Source organism: Lycium barbarum, chromosome 7 (genome assembly GCF_019175385.1).
Source record: "Lycium barbarum isolate Lr01 chromosome 7, ASM1917538v2, whole genome shotgun sequence".
Lineage (NCBI taxonomy): Eukaryota > Viridiplantae > Streptophyta > Magnoliopsida > Solanales > Solanaceae > Lycium > Lycium barbarum.
The window spans coordinates 125,412,599-125,423,691 of record NC_083343.1 but is presented as its reverse complement, the minus strand read 5'-3'; positions in this window follow the sequence as shown (position 1 = coordinate 125,423,691).

The window sequence follows — 11,093 nt, the reverse complement described above, 5'->3', positions numbered from 1 at the left end:
ATTAACACGGCCGCTCAAATCCATTTAGATAAACCAGTTGAATCTACCACTAACCCGATCTTGAAATAAAATCCAAAAGGCAACCTGTGGCTATGACTCTGATACTATGTAAAGAAATATAGCAGAAGAAAAGTAAATCAAGGAGAATAAATCAAGGAGACCTTCTGCTAGCCCAAGATCGTTAACTAAGATCGGAAGATTCAACTATAGAAGAGGAAGCTATAGAAAGGAGAACTTTGTAATGGAAGAAGACTCTCTTGAATTGACTTGAATGATTTACAATTGGGTTAATTAGAAATGTACAAGACCATCCCTATTTATAGTTGTCTATGGATGATTCTAGATACTCTTCTAGATACATCTACAAGAAAGTTCTAGCAACCTTTATCTTCTATTAACACTCTAGACATCTAGATATTTATATAAGATAATTATCCAAGATGCTATACTAGACCATTCTAGATATTCTTTTAAATATCTATGATATTTATTCTTCCAAAAAATTAACTTTAATATTTCACAGATATTTCAAATGGGAAAAAAATAAAATATTTTAGGTGTGTTTGATACGAAGGAAATTGACTTTAATGTCTGGTACAACGAGAATCATATTTCATCAAGGAGGAAAATGACTTCCATCACAAATGGGCAGGAGCCGGAAGCAAAGATGAATCTAAAATTTAAAATCTATGATTTCTACAACAACCTTAAGTTAATATACAACAATAAATGAGTTCATAAACAATTTTTTTTTATTGATATTTAATGATTTCTTGATATTTATACAAACACACCCTTCATGTTAACACAAGATTTGGACAAAGATATTGGGTTCACGTGAACTCATATATGTCACATTGTAGATTCACCTCTAGGCGGAAATCATTTTCTTATAATTATCTTTAACCTTTTAACTTCATATTACTTGTTTCAGCTTTCAACTAACAATTAATCATTACAATTAATTATTATAACTATTATTATTAAATATAATTTTCTAATAAAAATATTTCTAGTCACTAGCTAACCATACATCCAAAGCATTTTTTATAAAAGAATATTTTTCATGAAACATGACTTCTATTAATGGTCCATTTGCTTCTGCATCAATGGTCCATGTACCCCTTAAGAATGAGTAAATGGAGACTCAGGTGTTAACATGAAGCCTCAAGGGTATTGTATTGGCAGAATACCTAGCGCGTTTGATTTAATTCTCACTTAAATTAAATCTGATCATAATAATTACCTTCCATATTTGACTTTTTATTTTATTTTATAATTATTACCCCCTCAAAAAATAACCGGTCCTAATATCCTCCCCCACCAGCTCTCGCACCCTCACCCCCCTCTCGTACTTGACTTTTCTATAATCCCAAATTATTTCAAATGACGTTTGGCGTGTGTGTGATTGTAAAATAACAGTCACGTCATATTAATTTGATTTGTAAGAAAATCTAAAATAGCATTTTCTTTAATATTTAGTCATTCTAACCGCTATTTCCTTATCTCCTTCCATATATCTTCTCTATTCCTCCATAAATTCAACAAAATGTTATCCTTATTTTCCTATTTTTCTTTCGAGGGGGTAATGGTTATTGAAATGCCAAGTATAGAGAGGTAATTAGGTCCAATTAGTATTTGAGGGGGAATGATTATAAAAATTTCAAGCATAAGGGGCAATTAAATCAAGTATAGTTTAAGGAGAATATAAATAAAACACGTCAAATTTACGGGGATCTTTAGATATTCTGCCTATACAATACCCTTCAGGCTTCATGTTAACACCTGATGAGCACCTATTTACTCACTATTCTTAATACATGGACCGTTCTTTCAATTTGCAAAAGCAAATGGACCATCTCCATCCCTATTTCTACATGAACCATGAGTTCAAAAATCTCAAATGTTACATTAGAAATTCCCTCATTAACCTCAATCTGAAACATTGTTGAGTTCCACAAGTTGGTGCGGTGGATGGGGGTCCTCCTCCCTTAATAAGAGGTTTCGAATTCGAGTTCTGGATATGAAAAAATCTTTGGTAGTGAGCTTTTCTCCAGGATGGGCCCTATGTGCTCGGGCTATAATGCAAGTACCGGACACCGGGTGGGAAAAAAAGAAGACAATCCTATACATGTTCGTGATTTAGCTTTAGGGTAATTTTGTTCTGCACAAGTGCGGAGCAGGGGCGGAACCAGTAAGTGTCGAGGGGGTTCATGTGAACCTCCTTCAACAAAAAATTACACTATTTATATATGGTTAAAATTATTTTTTTATGTATATAGGGTAGATGTTGAACCCCCTTTGGCTTCTTCGTGTGTTTACTTATTCATATTTTAAACCCCTTTAGTGAAAATCCTGGCTCGGCCACCGATCCCGATTTTTTTTTTTTTTTTAAAAATGAGTATATACATTCATGTTAAGGGAATTAGGGAAATAAACAAATAGGAAGAGCAGGACCAATATGCAGGTTTCGACATAAGTATTTTCATTTGTTTATTTGGTGAAAAGTCTAAACTTGTTCCCTGTACTATTCGAAATGCTGAGTTTTACCTTCCATAATAATTTTGGTCCATTCACAGCACCTTTATTGTTAGCAAAAGCGTCTTATATTTGCTTTTACTGTTAACACATCTTCAAGGTGAAATAAATAGCCTTTTATGCGTAAAAAAAAAACGTGAGGTAAAAGGTTCAAATTTATCCCTCTAAGATTTTGTAGTGTAAGATAATTACCGTACTCTTTTATGCTTTGGTTTGGATAGGGCGAATGTACCTTAGAGGAAACAGTGTTACGGGACATCGCTTCATCAGAAAATTTTACTTTTCTGTATAAACGAAGATAAAAATATTAAAATATATTTAAAAAATGACACTGTTTAAACATAATCACTTTGTAATGCACTGGTTCAACAAGTCGTCCTTCCCTTTCAGGAGGTCGGTAGATTGAGCCCAATCTTTCAAAACAACATCATGTTTAATTACATTTGTAATTAATTATCTATTTTATCTCTAACATTAATATATTTAATATTATTTCTAATAAAACTATCATTATCAAGAAGAGAAGTCGTAGTAATGTATTTGAAGTGTATTTTATTAGTGTAACTTTTTAGCTATTATAGAAGAGTGGGTCTGGTCGTCAACCCACTCTTCTATAATAGTAATAAAAAAAATGTGGTCTATGTGAAAAATTAGGAGACAATTGTCAAAAAAAAAAAAAATAAGGAGGGTCCACGTGAAGAAGTACGAGACAATTGCAAAAAAAGAAAGACATTCAAATAATAATAATAAGTTCAGAAAATGGTAAAGGTACGCTTAGAGAAAATTTAAAGAAGAGAAATTCAGGAAAAAAGAAATAACGATTTAAAAAAACCGCTAAAGAAGTCATAAAACTTTAAGATTTAAAACTTATACCTTTGGGTAAAGATAAAAATGCACTAATTTTAGACACATACGTCTCGCACAAATAATGAGGAATAACATTAATAAGAGGAAATATAAACGGTCAAGAAACATATACACATATTTTCTTAAAATGATGAAGTTGGTCTATACTAAAAAATTAAAACTACAACAGATGCTAACACATAAAAGCTCTTTTCAGTTTTGTTGAGTAGAAAGAGATGATGACATGAAACTCGGTAGGATAAGGTGTATTTCAAATTTTTCAATTGGAGAACCAAATCAGGAATAACATCAATAAGACGAAATATAAACGATCAAGAAATATATACACATATTTTCTTAAAATGATGAAGTTGGTCTATACTCAAAAATTAAAACTAAAACAGATCGTGCCTAGTCAAACTATGTCACATAAATTAGGATAGAGAGAGTACCTTTTAGTAATATAATTATGGAATTTTTATTATAAAAAGTATTATGATTTAATTAATTGAAAATATCAATAAATTATTTTACTTAGTCCGCTTCTCCCATATATGACTTTCCTGGTTTGGTTCTCGGTAGGAGAAGGTGTATTTCAAAATTTTCAATTGAAGAACCAAACCAGGAAAGTCATATATGGGAGAAACGGATTAGGTAAAATAATTTATTGATATTTCCAATTAATTGAATTATAATACTTTTTATAATAAAAATTCCATAATTATATTACTAAAAGGTACTCTCTTTATCCTAATTTATATGACATAGTTTGACTAAGCATGAAGTTTTAAAAAAGAAAGAAAAGATCTTTGAAACTTATGGTTTAAATAAGTCATAGATATTTGTGTGGATTTAAATTATTTCATTAAAGGTAAAAGGGAAAGTTTCAAGTTAAATGATTTCTAAATATAAAAATATATCATTTTTTTAGGCAGACTAAAAAGAAAAGCGTGGTACTGTTTTTTTTTTTCATCATCTAGTAAATCTTTGAAACTTGTGGTCTAAAATAAGTCATAGATATTTGTGTGGATTTAAATCATTTCATTAAAGGTAAAAGGGGAAGTTTCAAGTTAAATTATTTCTAAACATAAAAATATATCATTTTTTTTAGACAGACTAAAAAGAAAAGTGTGGTACTATTTTTTTCATCATCTAGTAAATACATAAGACTAGAAAACTATGCTCGTGCGATGCACGGGGCCCAACATGATTAAACACCATATTTAATCAATTTAATTATTTGAAGTGATTCAGTCAGAATTTAAAAAAAAATGATTTAGTATTGTCACGCCCCAAAATCCACCCTAGACGTGACCGGCATCCGACGTTGTGAACAACATCGGAAGAACCTAAACGACACAATAATAACACTTGAACTCGCCAGGTTCAACATTCGCCTCCAACAGTTTATAAAACAAATGTAACATCGAGTTCCTTTTTAATAATCTTTCCTTATTAAATTAAACAAAGTTATAAGTAACTGCATATGTCAGGATCACAATTATGAAATAAGATCAGCAAAAGACTAATATAAGTAAATAGTCATAAACGTGGAAAACACCCATTAAGTCGTACGAGACTTTGACAATCTACCCACAATTCTGACAACTATCTATGGAGCTTCTAAGAGATAAAACAATCATCTAACTTCGGGACGCAACCCAAAAATATAGAATAATAAATGAAACGGGAAGTGTCCCACGAACAAGGATGTGGGCTCACCAAATCAACAGCAGCAGCAAGTTCTCCTAAGCATCGAGAGTATCATGAACCTGCTCTTCTCCGTTACCTAACATACCATAAAAAAAACAACAATGGTATGCTTGAGTACTTTCATACTCAGTGAGTGCCTCGGGGAAAACAGTATTATAAAAATAAAATATAATAATACATAAAGAAATCAATTCTGAAAGGATAGTATAAAAACAGTCATTCCACTTTTTGATTCTTAATATCATTTATTAAACATTTTACAAAGCCATTAATCAATATAAAAATAGATATTCAGCATATGTATCTCACTAAGAATTATCAAAACCGAGTACAAAGCCTTTTGTCAATTTATAACTTTCAATTATGCCTTTCAAATTGATCATGATTGTCAACAAAAGTTCCATGAGAGAATAAGAATATCACACATGCCAATACAGGCCCAAGAATCAATCACATCGAAGGGATGACCGTAGAGGTTCCCTAAACACTGCGCAATACACTGAAATATGGATTCACGGTGGCTATTCTTCCTCCTAAATAGCAAGGCCATTAATACACCCCAGGTAGCGAACCCGAAAGTGGCCACTCTTCCTCCCAAATGGCAAGACAATTAATACATTAGGATCCATAGTGGCTACTCTTCCTCCAGAATAGCAAGGCAAACACAGCAACAAGGTCCATAGCATAGAAGCCGATTCACAATTTATCTCAAAATAGTCACACCATCAACAACCTTAAAGTTCATTATGCCATATCGAAAGAATAAGTCATTCCAGTCAATGTTTTGAAAATGTATAACTCCTTTACAAAAGATTTCAATGTCTCAATTTATCAATAAGAATGTCATTACCAACTCTTAACCATCATTATTAAGCATCTCTCATAGAGGAAAACATTCATAATATCTTATATATATATATATATATATATATATATATATATATATATAGGGTTTGTTACAATCTCGGTTTAACGTGGGTTTGTCCCCTCACACACATTAACTACTATTTAGACATGAATTAGAGTTCAAGAAACTAAAAAGATTACTTTTCCTCTCATTCATCAAAGAATCTTGAATAAAATTTATACTTCCAACAATAGATTGAAAAGTGATTTTCATTCCAAAATAAGTTTCCAAAAAGAGAGATATACAAATCATTCTTATAGCCAAAATATGATTTTTAAAAGAGACATACAAATCATCTTTATAGTCAAAAAAGATTTTTAAAAGAGACATACCGTAATATGTTAAACAAAGTTTAACAATTCACTTTCCTAATGAAGATGTCACGACCCAACCCCATAGGCCGTGACTAGTGTCCGTGCTGGACACCCAAACGTACCCAATAACCCAAACGAGCATATTTGCGGAATATATCAATATAAAAGTCAATTAGCGCTACCAGATATTTCAGGTGAACAGATATAGCACGTGGAAGCCGATAAGGCCGTCACAGATCATAGTAACCCAAAACATATACAGAACCCACACAAGTATGTCTACAGACCTCTACAGAACATAACAGAATCATAAGACGGGACAGGGCCCCGTCGTACCCCTGAATAGCATACATATATACAATAGCAGAAGACTGTACCAAAATATAGGCTCCGGATAAAGGAGCGCTCCAAAATAGCAGAATAAAGTCCTAAGCGGGCGGATCAGCAAACCTGTCGTCTGTACCTGCGCGGCATGAAAACGCAACCCCCGAAGGAAGGGGGTCAGTACGAAATATGTACTGAGTATGTAAAGCACGGAACGTAGTAAACAAAGTCATAATCGAAGCAGAAGATACAGAAAATGAACTGAATATCCAGATTAGCAAAATGCTGATCATATAGCATAAATAGTATTCGCTGAAAACATATGTCGTACCTGGTCCCATTACGGAACAAGATCATAACCGAAACAGAACTTACAGAGGAGTGAGTGTAACATCCGAAGTATCAAATGCATATTTTCCAAAACATGAGGAGTGTGTACAGAAACATATACCATATCATATCCGACCCCTGCCAAGGGACTCGGCAAACAGAACGTGGCCACCCCCCCCCCCCCCGACGCTGGTGCCACAACACATAAGGAGCAGAATAGGGGATAACCCCGTAACATAACATATCATATCAGATGGCCATATCAGATCATATCATATCAGAATGTTTGTACATGGCACAGCATACTCCACAACCCATGTACATATATACCTGCCCCCTCACATCGAGGCACGGCGAACAATGCAGTGGAATACGCTTGACAACATATCCTGGCCCGGGCTCAGTGTGGGAAACATTGAGGCATCCACGAATGGAGTAGTGAGAAACTAAATGCAATAAAATACCATATATATTTCTAGAGACTCAATGAAGCATATCGAATGACAGATCAAATTAATGAAATCGAACGGAGTCATAGTAAGTGAAATCCGAATGTCAAAATGGGTTACGGAAGCATAATCTTCCTGAGATCGTTCCCAAGTTTCAAAACAATTCATAAGGCTTAATGAAATATTAAAACAATTTTTATTTAGTAGTTAAAAGAGTAGTTAGAATATTTCTTAAGAAAAATGCTTGAAGACAAGTCATAAACACAAAAGGGTAAAATCGGAAATAGTGGGCCCACCTCGGGACAAACGAAGCGGTGGACTCAAATTACGTATTTTAAGCTTATAAAGTCACCTACGGAGGTTCTGGGGACATTCCATAATTTTCTAGACAATTTGCAGAAGTTTGCACAATTCTTTCAATAAAGCATACTTATAGGGTTCAATTCCATTGAATGAAAAAGGAGTATTTTCAAATGCAGATTCCGATGAGCAGAATACTTTCCGAGGCTCAAATCCGATCCTAGTACCCCTAGGACATGCCAAAAGAAGAATCGGGATAGCCTTACATACCTTGTATGCTCTTTACGCCTTTCCAAATTCAATTCCCGTTTCGCCCAAAATCTGCAATTGGTCACATTTACCAATTCTCAATTTCCAATCTTTAAGTATTCAATCTTTATTCATAATTGCCTACAGAAATTTGGGCAGCATCTCCCCTATACATATAGCATCCCTGAGAATTTAACTCGGCCAAAACAATCAACAACAACCCAACAACAACATCAACAACAACAATAATCACTATAAACACAATATAACTTAACTAGCTATCTTTCCAACATAATGTCATAACCTTCATTTCAACTTCAATTTCCAAACTAATCTCAATGGTTTCACATTCATCATTAATCTAGATCATTACAATATAATTTGGAAATATTTCATATCATTCCTACGAAATATTCACAAGATATACAAAATATACAAACTTTCCACCAAAACATAATTCACCCAAAACTTCAAATCTTCAACCTACATATTCATAACATATTTCCATCTTCCAATTTCATCAACCATAATCATAATTCACACCTTAACAACTTCATTTCCATAATATCACAAAATCATTCTAAAGTGACATAATCTTCTACATTCCAACTTCAACCAAAATTCATTCAACTTTCATTCCCAATATAATTTTCACCATAACCACAACTAGAATACAACATAAAATTCAACTCATATATGTATACAACATATATACACTCATGGCTACATATATATATACATACCCACTTTGCAAACTTCCTTATTTCCATAATTTCTACTCATTTTCACATACCACAACATAAACAAACCTTCATAACATAAGAAAAGGAATTGATTCTTACCTTTTTCTACAAACTCCTTCACTTGAACAAGTTGTCAACTTGAAGAAATAAGTGCTCCTTCTTCCAAAACAACTACACCAAGTTGTAAAGGACCCTTGAATTAGTAGGAATACCACAAGAAAATAATTTTTGAGGCAAGATTTGGAGGGGTGAATTTTCTATGGCCAAACCCGAAATGGCCTTATTTTTGCTCTTCTTTGTGTTTTGTTCTTGGTTCTTGAAGTTTCTAATGAAAAAATTATGCATATATGGCCCCTTATATTAATTTGACACATGGAAATTAATCAATTTGGTGGGCTTGGACCAGGTATGGCCGGCCACCCTCTCACCTTGGGCCTAAATTTTTCTTTTCATTTTTTTGGGCCAATTCGGTTGGTCCCGAGTTGGGCCTAGCCCACTGACCTTTCGACCTTAAAACGTCCATATCTCCTTGTACCGACGTCACCTGGGAACCCACGACCTATGGATGGAAAGCTAATTCAATTATCTACAACTTCTATTTCTTGGTATTTTTCCAAATTCCAAACTTATAATACAGTTTTTGCCCCCCAAAGTCAGGTCACCCGAAAATATTTTCTTAAAAATATTCGTTTGGAGGACTTCCACTTTGATTTGGCTCAAGGGTCCTTCTTGAGTTGTGTTTAACTTCACATATGTGATTCATATAATTTGTCACATGTCCCAAAAAAAAATCTTGACGTGTGGGCCCCACCTCAACTTACAATTAACCCGACGTTCAAAAATACGGGATGTAACAGAAGAACACCCAAACCCTAGCTTGAATCACTTTAGGAAAAATTATGCTGCAAACCCTAAGTTTTGATCACAAGAATCATGGGTTTGATGTTATAATAAATTAGTAATGTTAAGAGTGTTCTTACCTTTGATTTGAAGACTTGAAGAGATGATTTTCGTGCTTAAGGTTTGGAAGGATGAAAAAAAAAGGGAACAAAATAAGACCATACCCAATTTAAACCCAAATTTTCTGCCAGAAACGGAGAAAATACCGCCTACAAGTACGTCCCGTACTTGTATCCCGTATTTAGGTTGCCAATACCAGTGAAGAACGGAAGAAGTACGTCCAAAAGGACGTCCCGTACTTTAAAGTATGGCCCGTACTTTTCGGATGTACTTTGGGCGAATTCTCCAGCTTTTGTGCCCTTCAGTAAAACGGACATAACGTTTTGCACATAGCTTTGCTCGAGCTGGGCGACCTACCGTTGGAAAGATATTTCAAAGATCTGCAACTTTCATCAAGGAAGTTTTTCCAAATTCGCAACCATTTTTCATGAAAATCGCCCAGAAAACAGACCTTCCAAAACTTAGGCGAAGTTAAGAGCCCTTAAGAACTTCAATTGTTGGTTTGACTTCAAAACGACCATCTTCCACCCGAATTCATCAAGAATGGATTCATATAGATATAATATCTTGTTAACACTAGATTTTTACACATTCACACCTAACTCGGATTTACAGGATGTTACAAGTATATATCCTAACTAATCATTGACTAAATGGTAGAAGTTTAATTTAAAAAATGAACGTAATATGGTAAATCACATAATTTTAATTCCTAAATAAAATTCTCAAACTGCTAAATGAAAATATAAAATAATAAATTTTAAAAAGGTGAAGAAACAATAACCAGACAATTATAAAGAAGAATAAAATAAGCAACAAAATGGAAAACTAAATAACAAAGAAAAGAAGAGCAATGAAAAATTAACCCTCAGGGGTTGGCTTGGTGGCAATTGACTTGAGCCTTGGGGTGCTCCCTTTCAAGGTCTCAAGTTCGAAACCCACTGGGTGCAAACAATTTCTGAGGGCCATCGGACTGGGTAAAACCTGAATTAACCGTGGTGCACTTGCGGGAAACTCCTTGCCGAGGGCCTGTGCACCCCCGGGATTAGTCGGGGCTCTAAGAGACCCGGACACCCGGTGCTTAATCAAAAAAAAAAAGAGCAATGAAAAATTAAGAGGAGAAACGATTAAGCGAAGAAGCAGTTCACAAATGAAACTCTTTAGTGAGTCTCCATATTTTGTTTCTTTTCCTCTTATTTTTCTACTTAATTTCTCAATTGTTATTAAAATTTGTCTTATTTTGATTATGTCCGCCTCTTTTTGTATTTAGTAAGTTGATAATTCAAATATCCTAGATGTCAAGTTTATAATCACAAGATTCAAAAGATATTTTATTATATTATACACATTTTTAATTTAGAATCACAAGATTCAAAGTCTATTTTTATTGTCTAGTCAAACTTAGACACTTAAATTGAGA